The 15,161-nt window shown below is 36.6% G+C and overlaps 1 protein-coding gene across 4 annotated transcripts in view; it reads left to right on the top strand.

Annotated features, from left to right (window-relative positions):
* The window catches only part of LOC121411295 (phosphopantothenate--cysteine ligase-like), a 33,609-nt gene that overhangs the window by 14,979 nt on the left and 3,469 nt on the right, over positions 1-15,161 (top strand). The gene's annotated exons all lie outside the window — the stretch shown is intronic.

Here is a 15,161-nt window from a genome sequence, read left to right as displayed (position 1 = left end):
AGAAAAAATATCAGTTGCTAATGCAAAGCTATGTAATATGATATTTTAAGCATTTTGGGGGGGTCATTTTAGAGATAAATAAGGTAAACCTAGACCTCTAGATTTACATTTTTTCGCATCGTTTCTGCAATCTTGTTCCATTTATTGGTCTTTTGGAATGGAACTGCATACCATAGTCCTATGCTATGCATACAAAATTGCTTATGTGCACAGTAATATGCACGTCCGAAATCATGATATTGTGCGGTGATACAATATGTGACTATACTATGGTTAAGCAAAATGTACCTGTATATGAGGGGTCAAAACTACAGGCTTGGCATGCAGCTTTATACAGCTAGCAAACCAGCAAATGAAATTGGCATTGCACAGGCTTTTAGCATCATTGGTTGGTGCAGGAAGCTGGCGGCCCCCGTTAGCCCTGAGCCTCAAAACCTAGATCCAGCTTAAAGAGAGTGTGTATCTGGCATTCTGAGTGCTTTAAGGCATAGGTTCACAATTTATGACAATCCATGGTCACAAAATCTCAATATTCAATATAAGTTTAGACTAGCCATGCTTTTGGTAAATTTGATGAGCATTCTGTAATTACTTACAGTGTTCCACCATTCAATGAAACAAATGATACACAGGTTTTTTTATGCATCCAGTGACTATGAAAACAAGTCTAAGCCAACGAGGCACAGTGGAGTGTGTTTCACAGTGCCATAGTTACTGTATCCTATGCTCATAAAAACCTACGGATGCACTCATGCCTGTGCATTTGTATACTAAAAAGAAAAATCTTGTGTGGAGTCCTGAAGCATGTCAGCATATTTTAGCAACTGATATATTTTCTTCTGTTCATATGAACTGGCTGGGAATGATCCTTGAGGAAAGATCAACAGTATTTCAATGCAGATCCAATGATACCAACGTCTTGTAGCCTCTAACACATCATAGGACAGTCAATAGTGTAATAAGTAATGAGCTCAAATCCATTCTGACAAGTCCTGTTGTTCATTGGGTAAACCTGGTTTACTTGTCAGGTGAAGAAGTAAATTTGCAAAGGAAACCAATCTTCCTGATGTAAAGGGTAATTCTGCACAGAGTAGATTATTTCAGCATCTCTCAGGATTTACATGAATGACACACTTTTACATTGCTCTCGGTGAAACCCATGTCGAACCCCTTTCTCCTCCTTTCACAACCCTCGTTAGATATAACCATGGACAGGTCGATGATATGATTTAATAGATTCATATAAGGACTCAATTCTGCTAGGTGAATTCTCTTTGTAATGCAATCGGTGTTTGAGGTCTTTGAGCTATGCTATCGAGGATACAGAGCAGAGAAGTTTTTACTCCTCAATAGAAAAACAGGCTAGAACAAGTTTGTGAAGCAACGCAATGTAGATAATGCATGCCATGCACACTGAGCGCCTGTGGGATGATAATCTCTGTCGCAATTTCTTAGCCAGGATTACTCCATCAAATTCATAAATTACCTGAAAATTGATACAAATACTTGAATTACACATCACATAGCTACCTGTAATGATAGTATCGACTGCCTTTGATTTTCAGGATATACACCAGTGTATTTCCCTCTGTAGAGCCATAAGTCAAGACTCATGGCAATATGTGACTTCTTTGGGAAATATATCTCCCTCATAGCCAGTCAATATTATATCATCATATATTTGTATATCTCTCTTCTAGTGCATTGATAATTTATGTGTACTTGCTGGAATAAATTGAAATGTGTGGGTGCTTCATAAAGCTGTTTGTAAGTTAAGAGCGATTTTAAGAACGACTGGTTATCCTTTCATGTGTTAAATGATATACACAAAAATGTTAATTGGCGATGGTTTTGCACGTAAGAAAGGTTCACCACTGAGTCGTCCTTAAAGTCACTCTTAATTTACAAACAGCTTTATGAAACCTCCCCCTGGTATGAGTGCTGAAACTATGATGATCACATTTTGTGTTTTTATGTAGAGCATAATATACTGACAATGACGCTCAGCATTTTACAGATCTTTTACCTTTGTTATTGGATTCATTCTTTGCTGCAGTCTGTGTATGCACATTATCTACTCCCTGGGGAGTATTCCATCCCAGTAGTAAGTATGTAGACATGGTCAAAAATCAATACAGTTTAACATCTCACCAGAGGATGACAGCCCGTTGCAGAAAGAGTTGCGTTTAAACGCAAGTCAAAAAATCAATCGCAAGTCCCAAATGCGCGCTGTTGATAGGTTGAAAATCAAGTTGCGCATGATTTTTAGAGTTGCGATTGATTGCAACTCTTTCTGCAACGGGCCCCTGCTGAGGTCAATCAGAGGATACAATATTTTAGTATAGAGTTTTAGTAGATATAATTTGATATTAAAAGTAAACTTACTGCCAATTTGAGAAAGTGCATCTACCAAGACAAAAAAGATAAGGGAATTGACAACTGAATATACAAAGGAGTTAGATTTTTTTCCAATTATCTGTGAGAAGTTATTGTTATTATTATCATTATTCTTGATGTCATGATATTAGTTGTCGCCGTCATCATCATTCAGGTATTCAATAGTTTTATTTTTGAAGATTGCATGCCTGGTTACCAATAATGCTGGTTTAAGGTATTTTCCTGTATTTGACTTATGATGAATAAGAGCCATGTTGATTAAATGCCTTGCTTTATCACACAATAGTTACTGTGCCAGGAATGAAAGCATTTATAAGAATTATTGGTGTTTCTTCTTTTTAGTTGAGTAGAAATCAACCTTGTTTGACTAGGTACAAAGATTCTGAGAATTATTATTCAAGAAATTACTTTTTGTAGAAATGGTGTAATATAGTCTTAGCTATAGGTTTTGGGAGTGTGAGTAGACATAGAATATCTGAGCCACCCTCTAGCATTAAATCAGAGAGAATGATCTAGACTGAACTGAATAGAGAGTGAGAAAATATATATTGACTTTGATTGAAGGGAGTGAGGGGACAAACACAAATGTACAGAGTAAAGAGAAAGAGAAAGAGATTGTAATGAGAATATCCAACACCATGTACAGTGGTGCTCAAAAGTGAGTGTATCCCACCAGAAAATGAATATATGAAAAGTGTTCAGGTTCTGCCATGTCTTAGATATTTAATTGTGAAGTTGGGGGATAAAATGTTACATTCATTAAAATTTGTTTCTCTGTGCTTGCCAAACATTGTTGTGTTGTCTACATTGAACACTCAGCATGAAGGAGTGCATTTGCCATGGGGTTCACAAACTTTTGAGCACAACTGTACCTTTCTAGCCATAGTGGAAGGAATATGTGTTTTGCGCCCTCTTGTGTCGATTTGTGTATATTCAGGTATCTCCCTGGTCCTTGATCACGCTCTTATTCAGTGTGAATGCAAGTAATTGTAAGTAGGACAAAACTAGTGGAGATGGTTTAATCTGTGTGCACAATGAGCTCTTAAGTTTTTTTTATTACGATCTACAACTCATTTTAAAGTAAACTTCCTTCAGGTGTGAACGGTATGTTACGGTAAAAAGTATGTAAATTGCAAAAAAAAATATAGAAATAGATTTCAATTTTAGGTTTTATTTAAAATAAATAATTCATATTATCATGAATAGTGATGAAATCGCAGTAATCAGAAAGATGAAAATAAAATCAAATATGAGATGGAAAGGATTTGGAGATTGAGATAACTAAGGTATAGTATATGGGGAAAAGATATAGCAAATAGGCATGACAGTGATGATACAATATTTAGCATAAGGAAAAAGAAAGATTCTCTATTCAACAAGGCTTAGCTGAGTTGAATAGAGTGTCTCTTTCTGTCACCGTGTAATGTGTAATGTCCCACCATTGTACAAATGAGAATATTTAGTATTTGTGTTGTACTATGCATCAGAATGTAGCGAAAATGAGAACAATAATTATTTTATTTATGAAAATGAGGAAAGAATTATGGAAAGCAAAAAGTATAATTCCACCAGTGCACAATATATCTGCAGCAACAAGTGCACATTAAGCCAGTATTCCATGTGTATTGTACCTGCATATACTAAACGCAATAAATTGAGATCCTTATTGAGACTTCACCTATCAAACTGTGCAATTGTACATTCGGACGGTTATTGTGCGACGGTACAGATGTTTGACATTCAGCCTCGTATAAGCTTAAATAGGCATTGTACAATGAGATATGATTGTGGGAAGAAGGGTAGTCTAGATTCTAGACGTCAGTGTACTTGTTATTTCTCTCCATTTGCTTTATTCTCCATCCCCTGCGCACCTTCCCCAGTGATCGCGCTATCCCCTCTTGGTAGGAAATCGTGCGGCTGTTTTCATTTCGGGCGTAGAGGTCGAAGATTGTGTTATTGATCAACAACGTAACTGAAAAGTAGAACAGTCCTGGCAAAGGACTAGAGGAAGGGAGGAATGGGGGGCAAGGACATGGAGAGGTAGGTGAGGGGAGGTAATCCGACGGGAAAGTGTTATGTGAAGAGAGAAAAGGAGAAATAAACAGGAGTCCAAGAGAGAGTTGGTGCAGACTTGGAGTGAAGGGGGGGGGGGGGGGGTCAGGTAGGTGATGTAACTGTTATAAGCTACTGAATTCCTTATTGGCCCAGAACAAATTAGTGAAACTCACCAACAAGTACAGTTGCCTCACAGAACATTTCCCAGGAATGTTGAGGATGTTCAGGAAGGTAAAGGGGGGGGGGGCAATGAGAAAAGGGAGTATGGAGAGGAAATGCCTTGACAGCAAGGTTATGCAGAGGTAGAAGGCATTAAACTGTAGCTAGGAAGGATGAGAGGGAGTGAAAGTAAAAGAGGGGTAAGAGAAAAAGGAGGCTTGCAAATACAAAAGGGATAAGGGGCCCGGGGGGGCCACTACATTGACGAGTGGATACCATACGCGACCAAAAAAACACGTAAAAAGGATGTCCTTTACCCGATAGGGCACATTACATACGTAAAGTGATAAGGGTGTCAAAAACACAAAAATAAGGAAAAAAGGGTATCTATTTCGCTAGGAAAATTACGTGTTTAGGGTCTAATTTGCGGGGATGATAAAACAAAATTAAAATGTTTTATAAAGGATGTCCTTTTTGGCCCAAAACTTTGTGTTTAGAGTCCGATTTGTGCGAGGTGTAGAAGGTGGGGTCGCTGTACTAAACCAAATAAGGTAAAGCCGACGACTGAAGGACCCGTAACAATTATCCTGTACTTGTTTAGGGGTTCATTTCAGGGAATATTTGCCAAGAGTATCGCTTTGTTTCCAATACGTGTTAAGGGTAGGGTTTCACACGCCAATACTTGTAAAGGGGTGCATTTTCAGAATATGGAAATTACGTGTTTAGGGTGCTTTTCGAGACCCCATGGTCGCGCATGGTATCCACTCGTGAATGGAAGTGGCCCCCCCCCCCCCCGGATAAGGGGACAGACGGTAGAATAGGGAGAGACATAGGCAAAGGGATCTGCAGAGAAGAAATACGAGGAAGTACAGGGGACAAGAGGGGTGGGTAGGGGGAGGGATGAGTCAGCTGGGATTAAGGGGGAAAGAGAGGTGAGGGCCGTGAATGGAAGGCATAGACAGGAGAAAGGCAGGAAAGGAGGATCATTTTGAGGTAAAAACCAACTTAAGTGGGATTAATAAATGAGGTAGAGAAAGTGCGGTGAGGGGAATAAAGGGAGGGAGACAGAATGAGCATGAAGAAGACTGATTTGGAGAAAGATTGTAGATATAGATTCTGTTTAAAACCTAGGCTTATTTTGAACGAAGCATCATGTGAAATTGGCAATATGAAGGAAAATGGAATGATGAAGGATGACTATAGCAGTTCAGCATATTACCAGGGTTGATATGTTTTCCAGGCCAGACAAGGGGTGGATTAAAAAGATTCAATTATGACACAGACCATATCCATTTGATGTGCATGTGATAGACCTGTGATGGTAGCAGGCAGTAGAATAAGGTCACTCCATATCCACTTAATGCCTTGTCTCTTTAAGTTCTGTTTTGTTTCTGTTTTTATTACCCTCAATTGTTTATTACTCATCTGCTCATAATGGAAAACCAAATTTGGATTTTTCCAGGGTTGTGAAGCAAATAGTGAGAAATTATATTTTCATTGTAAATTTAGTTGAAAGAACAAGGTTATTTACTCTCGAGTCTGAAAATCATGTTCATTGCCTAATCAGACATTGGTTTTTCCATCCAAGGTCAAACAAAAATTATAACGGAAGAGATATATCTCTTGATATTGTCTTTCAAGTCTTTCACTCTTTATTTTTCTTTCTCTGTCTCTCAAAATTAATATATTTTTTTGCCGAGGGGATATTTTTTACGACATTATTAAGTTTTGATAATTCCAAATTGTGATAATTATGATCTGCCTGTTGGCGTGCCAGTATGATGAAAACCGGAACTATTATAGCACCTGGGTTTAGGAGCTTGACAATGATGAGAGATAGCGTGCATGATATTGAGCTATCGCCAATGATAACAGTTTATTGAGATCGGTCACGATATTACTCATTTTTATTTACTTTTGGGGTGACTAGACAAATCTTTGTCCTTGATCTCATTTTCTGTTTGAAACAAAGCCTGATTTTTAAAGCATATTATGAAAGAGGACACGAAGCTTATCGGACATTAATTCTAAAGTTGGTTTACTTAAAGCTAGAATCATGTGGATGACTCTCTAATCAAACACTAAACACAGTCACTGCAAGCTAGCATTCAAATTATCATTTTTCATCCAAAGCTGATTTTCCCGTATTTCAAGCCCACCCACTGCATGTTTTTACCCAGGAATCACAGGTCAACTTGAAGTTTATGCAATAGGTCTACATATCTGAAATAGAAACCAGTTCATCGTAGAATCTTGATCGTAGAATCTTGATGGAGAACTCCATTGCTGGAAACACCATTTTCACCATTACCATCTGTAACACTTTTAAAAACCTTGTATCTAGAGTAAAAAAAAAGTTAATTGAAGACAGCCTTGATTTCAGTCAATTTTTAGTTTAGAAAACGTCACCTTCATTCTCAGACATTTTTCACACAAAGAATTCAATTATCTGTGATTTCTTTTATTCAGAGGGGGTTTTTTTTTGTTAGGGGTTATTTCTCTCTTTGTTTCATCATAGTGCTAGTATTAAAGGATGTATGGGCTCCAATGTTTGTTTGCATTATTGGGTAAATATCCTCTGCCTTCACCAAACCCAGACTGAGATAGAGTAAAGGCATTTTAATTACTCATACTCAGTTCTTAAAATAGGGAAGTATCAGGACCAGTACAAGACAATGCACCAATGTCTCATTTGAAAGACATATTCACCACTATAAAGTTTCTTTATAGAAATCAATTTCAAATAACTTTAAGCCATTGGTCCTCTGGTTGCTAATATCACTTGCTTTTGCTTTTTAGAAAAAGGGAAAAGAAATCCATATCTAATCAGATTTTACACATTTGCAAATTTCTCACTTATTTATGTGGAGCTGGGTAAATCCTGTGTATACATGTATTTAGTAATATGAACCCTCACAGAGTATGATCACTTAAAAAGAAATAGTGAGTGTGTGACATCAATCAGTGGCTCGTTCATGTGAATACTTCTGTGTTGTGCATGTAACTCTCTTGTGAAATTAAACAAAATGTTAAAATTCATGACTTTCTGTTTTACATCTAACTTAGAAGAATGTTGCATAGTTTTCCAGGGGGGGGGGGGGGGGGGGGGGGCAGTCAAATTTATTGCTGTACACGCATGGCCAAATTATTTCCCAACACCCCCTAAACAAGTTTTTCTCTGTGCACAAAATAACCCCCTAAATGAGTTTTTTTACAAGTTGTCACCAGAATATGACCCAGGGGAAAAAACATACCCTTAACACGTTTGGCTATTCTTAAAAAAAGCTTTGTGAAAAAAAACGTACCCTAAATACGTTTGATCCTGCGATGGACCATTGACCAGTCTTTCAAAAAGTTCTACCCCTTTTTTGAAAATCAGTGTCTTGACACCCTTAACGAGTGCACGCATGGCCCGCGCCCAAAACTGAAAAAAAAAACGCCCTTTGAAACATGTTTTGGGGGTCATGCGTGTGTACAGCAATATATATGGCTGGTCCCCCCCCCAGGAATTTTTGCTGAATTTTTTTTTATTCAAATAATTTTTTCTGTCGTGGACATGGCCTTTTAGAAAATAATTCAGTCTTGATTCTTCACAGTCAATAAAATATTGGCTATTTTGATAAGTCTGTACCGTTCACACTTGTATCCTTAATCCAATGAATTAATATTCCCCTTCTCACCTTGCGTGTTCTTCAACGTGAGGAAGGCCATTCATTTGTCTAAGATTTAATCAAATTATGACGTTGAGGAAAAGCCTGAATAAGTCGCACAAGATTATTAGACTTTGTATGTATGGTCATGGTCGCTTTCATCATGTCAATCTGTGTCAAAATCTGAACCCAAAGGTGTTTATAGATGTACGGCATTTGTATCACTGACCCATAGTAAACATGTTAAACGTTGTGTAATGGTAATCAAGTGTATGTGAAAGAAAAAGTTTTGACACCATGATAGTACAATATCTAAGGAAGCAGATAATAATATTCCTCTTATTGGAACAGCGTCTCTAAGCACTTTACAGATATTACCTGGGTCATTGAATCCTGGCATGCCTGCACACAATGTATGTACTCTCTCCACTTGAATACTTGATTGCTTGGCATACTACAAAGGTTTTTACATATGACCAGCTACCCAGTTAACACCTGTGTGGAGAGTGGCAAAGTGTTGATTGACACCTTGCCAAAAGGATGCTAGGCTATGATGGGATTCAAACAACCCACTGATTGTAAAACCCTTTTCATAAACCTATCCTCCAATTAGCCGCCTAAGAGTAATGTGGATAATTCAATAAAAATTGCGTTCATAAACTCCGAAAATAAGCCGCATTATTTTTACGAGCGCTCGTCCTGAAAAAGGCGGATAATCGCCATGACAACTGGACATGCCCCCTCCGATGCGGTTGTGTTGGAAAAGGGTGACCTTGTGACCGCACCATGGCAATTATCCGCATTATTTGGAAATGCGTTCATAAACTCAAAATCTTTTATCCCGATGCCGCTATTATGCGGATAATAGCAGCATCAGAGTAATGCGGATAACTCTTGTCCTCCTCCAATTTTACGACCAAATTATGCTGCTATTAGCCGCCTAATTCATTTTAATTGGGTTTATGAAAGGGGTATAAGAAAGAGTCAGAACTGCTATACCACGATGCTTAATAATTGAAAAAAATTCAAAATACTGTAGTGTTTTAATTTGACAGTCCATTTGATAGTCTAGTTCAAATTTTTTTTTTAAATCTCTGATTTTTTGCCTTTTTGGGCACTCCAGAAAAATGATAAAATGAATAAATATGGACATTGACATGGTATCTATATCACTGTGATATCATGTGATGGCCATTCTAGTCTGATGTGATGGTATCCCGGGCGTTGAGGTTAGTCTAGAGAGCTTATTTAAACCCAATGATCAGCCTCTGTCATCCCGGAAGGAGTCACATATTTCTGTAAAGTGCTTCCCAGAAAACGAGGAAACCCATTTTCAGGGGCAAATATCCCAATCAGTTTTGATTCAAAGATGACACTTTATAAGACTGAGGGAAATCTATTCTTTCATTGAGATCAAATTCTGAGTGAATTTGTCATGCATGGCAGAATATGACCAGTCATTTGCGCAGATATAAATGTTTTAAATATGTGTCTCCTCTCATTTTCAGATTCAGTGAAAGAAATGTAACTAGTAGACCGTAAATGCTAATGAGCCATCCCTTTTTCATACAAGATAGTTGTATCCTAAATAAATTTACTGGTATTCCATGCAACTTGATTTTGAGATTGAAATCTCCAACTCTTTGGATATACAGCATAAACTTTTTTATTTAACGTACAAAAAAGAAGAAAAATCAAACCTAATTATTCAAACAAGATATCATTAGTCATTTTCATTTTCCTATGGTGAAAAAAACCCCATAAGAATAATCGGGTAAGCCAACCTTAGGAAGGAATCAGAGTTGCCTAGTTTCCTCAATACCTTTTAAGATCACCCTCTTTCTTGCTATGGGTCACCTTCTAGAGGTTTGATGGTTAAAGGCTAAATTCAGTCATGCATTTACACAAAGGCATTGCTTAACTTAAAGATCCTTGCTCAACATGTATTCAGCAGCATTTTTTAAGAGCATATTATGTCACACTGTGGCTCATATCCACTTGGTCTACTAGCAGACTGTCGAATTCTCAGATTATCTAACCGCGTCATGGCTAAACACGGAGCTAATGATAGGCTAATATGAATCTGTTTCTATTACAGTTTGGGTCCAACCATCACTTCATCTAACTCACTCAGTTTGTCTATAACTCACCTCTTCTCTACTTTCTTAAAGCAGTTTAGTTGAAACCAGTAATGGGAATGCTTGAAGCGTTCTTGAAAGCGATCTTAAGTGTTCTTCCAAACCAGTTTAGAAAAGCACCTCGCAATGTGGTTTTCAAGACTGCTTTGCTTCGTAAAAATAGTTTTAGCATAGGTGAGGACACAACCGTTCTTCGGGAAGCAATCTTTGCAGGGAAATACAATGGTACATGTTTGGCTCACTACGCAGTGCACGCTGCGCTCTCAAAATTTGCATGAAATGTGTGTCCCCACTGACAGTATTCCAACACAAACAAGACAACTTTATCCGAAGTGGTTCTGAAAACCAGTTTAAGAGATGGTGATGAGAACACTAGCAATGCAAAACTGATTTCGTAACCTGGTTTTAAGGAAAACCAGTTCAAGAAAATAAAACAGGGTCTTTGTCTAACCAAAGATAGAGTAATTTCCTCTTCGTCTTATTATTATTCTGTACTTTATCAAGTGAAAATCATAAGTAGTTCATCTAATTGTATAGACGAAGCGGTGTTATACCAAGTGCTTATTAGACAAAATGGGTACCGGTATTGCCTAACTGGAATTTAGACAAAATGTTTAATGGGCTGAATAGCAATTATATAAAATGCTTATAGTGGACAAAATAGTGTAGACAAGTATGGGTTAGATGATCATGTGGGTTAAGAGTGAGATCAAATGGAAAGTAGACAAACTAGACAAAGTTGGTATCAGAATCAAGATTGACATCCTAGCCAAATGCTTCAAACAAAATAAAGCCACAAGACATGATTTTGACTTTAAACTTTCTCAGTGAACTATGCTTCAACTTCTCATAGAATTTGTTCAGGATACAGATGATACTTGATCCTTACCATAATGAGGTTCATGTATGAGTTAATTTTGTTGGTGATGTTGTCATGGGGATTTTAATGTACTTTATCTTCACTCTTTGAGTGAACCTGTCAGAACTATATATCTTAGTAAGGAAGAGGCTTAATAGTTTTGTGTCTCATTAAATAATTCAGGTCAGCATGGTACTTTATATCAAGGAGGAAGCTCCTTGTTTATATCAACTAAAATTATCACTGCTTTTCTGTGAATGGGCTAGTTTTATGATTTATATGATTTATATGATTTTAAAGAATACATCTTGGTACTGATCAGCTGATTGTTGAACAATAAATCGTTTTCCATTGTTAGAGCTGCATATTTTTGATCAGTGAGGAAAAATGTATGTATATAATCCTACTTTTCAAAGTTTAATAGGCTATGGTTGTATGTATTATTTGTTTTTGGTTATTCTGTTCAGCTCTCATATTAATGTCATTTCTTTGGCACACATTTGTGGCATGTGTGCATATAAAAATAGCAGGGGCTGATCCAGGGGTGGGGAGGTGATTGGTGTATGAAATATTTCTGCCCAGCAATAAAAAAGAGGTCATTGAATTGTGGGTGGGGAGAAATGGGGTCCAAATATAGGGATATGACCCCTTCCCCTGGATCCACCCATTTATCAGTTCGTGTGAGATACTCATGTATTCCCCTCTTGCCATTCCTATTTTTTTTTTTGGGGGGGTATGACATTCAATGTGAGAAACTGCCAATTTTTATTTTTAGCTACCTTGATTTTAGCTCAGTATATTGGAAGCTATGTAATGTGTGTGAAAGAAATAAATTGCACCCCCCCCCCTGGCAGAATGATGCCAATATAAAGATAGCTTAACATTCCTTATGAAATCATGCAGACTATATAAGTACTGAAATTACACTAGAGTTAAGTAAAAATTATGTTGCTTCTTGGATCTACCATCACTTGGTTGTGGCAAAAGATAATGAGAACACAGCAACTTGTTGTTTTCTCTCCCTTTTTAGCTCTTAAAGAAAACGGCTATAGAAAAATACAAATTTGTCCATCTAGATTCCTCCATGTAGACTTTAGCCCATGAAACAGCTGCAAAACGGCAAAGTTTGTTCCATGTTACACAACTCTGCTCACTGTGGTTAGACCAGTAGAATGTATAAAAACTGCTATGAGAGGGTAGATTTCATCTGAATGGAAAATTTTTAGAATTCATTAAAGATAAAAAAAAATTTTTTAAAGTAATTATCCTTGTATTTCAATGAATATCCATAGGCCTAATATAAAGCCATACAATAGATGGAACAAAGAATGAAATTTAGTTCTGTACATAGGCCTACAGTATAGGCTTTGGTAGACTGGTGAAAGGAAATAGCGGTTGAGGAAAGGATACTCATCTTTGGTTCAGACGTTGCTCTGCTGCTGAAGCCACCAAACCTGACCAATTTCAAGGGTCAGGTTTGCCAATTTGGTACCCGTTTTCATGATTAAAAACAGGAAGCCTACCTCTAGAGCGTGTACAATTTTCATTGACAGAAGAATTGAAAATATAATGGATTTTCCTCCCAAACCAGACCTCATACATATATAGCTATTTTGGGTAAAAAGGGGAACATGGCTGTTCATACCTTATAGTGTCAGTTCTTATTCAATGCATGTTGAAAAATGATTATATAACATTAAAATTGTAAGAGATCACTGCCCTCTGGCAGATATTTCAAAGTCAACCACACACCCTATGAGGTATTTTGATGGACACATTTATGTTTGAAATTTTCAAAAGGACAGTTTTCCCATGGAGATAGAAATGTACCCCAGGGGTTGTACCAATAGCAAATAGATGACAGCACTTCCAGGCCTTGAGGTAAGAAAGTAACCAATCAAATATATCTACCAAGTTTAAGGCCATGTGAGGAACAGTACGAAGTCACAAAATGCTCTTGATACTGCTGCTCAAATCATTTTTGTTCTCATAGAATGTGGCACACTTTGCATGACCTACCTTGCCCTGGTATATAATCAATAATTTTATTGTGTGATGTGCATTCACTGAGGTTGCTGGTTATTGGAAATCAATTGTTATACTCTAGTTTCAAAACATGAGTTTACCCGGGAGAGTGGATTGTTGCTTTCTTTCTTTGTCAAAGCAGATGCAACCCATGCAGGGGGCCACCCAACATAATAGCACTGAGTTTACAAAATCATCCCCCACAACATATTGCTTTCATTTCTATAGATCAAAATTATTCTGTCATTAGCATAGGGAATACTTGAAAGAAATGGGCCTTTTCACCTTTCATGACAGTCGAAACCATCCATGAAATTCTCAAAATGCAATTCTTTGGGGCGACCATCTTTACTTGACCAAAGATCTACCACAAACTTAACATTCTACATTAAGGCATAAGATGAGATTTGCTATTACAGCACAATTGCTTTATGGACAAAAAAGGTAGCCCTTGGAATGAAATTAATAGCCCCCAAAATTCAGCAGTCCCCCCCAATATGGAAGGATGTAGCCCCCAAATATAAAAAAATTATTTCCTACACTTTTCCTTGTACACCTTTTCAAAGTAATCTGTTGGTAAATTTCTCCCATTTGAAACATTAATAATACACAAGAACATTTTTCAAAACTATTTTCCAGACTTTTGATATTGACACCACAATCCTACCATTGCTTTTATTTTCCTTTGTCTTCTTTTTCTGTTGATATAATAATATCATAATAGAATGAATCTAAAAAAATATCTCGTAACTTACTTCTAGAGAATTTCAGATGTAAAATATAAATTTAAAGTACAATTTAATCAAGACCCAGTAAACTGTAGTTCAAAATCAAACTTTTAAACTAAATTGCACTTGACATTGAAATTTAGGATATTCTTTTATAATCATTCAGATGATATGATAATTTTTTTCATTACCAGTTTAAAAAGAGAGATTTTGGCAACTTAGGTAAATGTGATTAATTACTTGCTCTGTCCTCATAAATTGAATACTTGTTATAGTCAAAATTTAGGTCTATGATCTTATCATTATTATTTTCTTGTATTTCATCATCCCATTAGTTCTGTATTATGATCTATTCCACTCTAAAATTAAAATCAAATCCTGAAAATGTATATGAAAAACCCTCAAAACCTGATGAAATATCTGATTCAATTGCAGTGTATTTGAAGGATTCTATTGATATCAATGCGATATTATTAGATATACTTGGTAAATATTGAGCTAGTAATCATTCAATGTTATTGCTCTGCATTTGATTTTGACCTCCAATTTCATCATCTCTGGGAATAAAGAGTCAATATTTAACTGATAATACACAAACTGGTGTCCGTAATATTTACATTGATAATGATAAAATTATTTACATTTGGCGAGTATCCTGCATGTGACTGCAGGATTTTTCTTCAATCAGTAACCTTACATGAGCTCAGATCATCTTTCAATGAAAATTACCCATTCTGGCAGTAATTGTTCAAATTGGTTCTTTGACTTCGTACCAAAAGAGAAAAATTATTATTTTTCTTCATGGGCGGAAATCTGTCCTTGAAGGTAGGGGGGACACATTTGAGTTTACCATTGAACTACAGAATTACTAACTCAAACACACACACACATACATATATATATATATTTATTTATTTATTTTTCCTGATGAAGACCTATGGGCGAAAATTTGATCAACTTTTCTATCTATGGTTGTTTTATTCACATTGTATTTTTCTTTGTACTACCATAACCAACGCAGGACCTTCATTTATATATATATATATATATATATATATATATAGAGAGAGAGAGAGAGAGAGATAGATATATTTCGATGAGGGGAGGTATTCCTAACTAAAAATGAAAGGCCTCAATAAATAATGCAAGC

The sequence above is a fragment of the Lytechinus variegatus genome, chromosome 3, assembly GCF_018143015.1.
Source record: "Lytechinus variegatus isolate NC3 chromosome 3, Lvar_3.0, whole genome shotgun sequence".
NCBI classification, from domain to species: domain Eukaryota; kingdom Metazoa; phylum Echinodermata; class Echinoidea; order Temnopleuroida; family Toxopneustidae; genus Lytechinus; species Lytechinus variegatus.
This window is presented reverse-complemented; position numbering and strand designations above follow the sequence as displayed.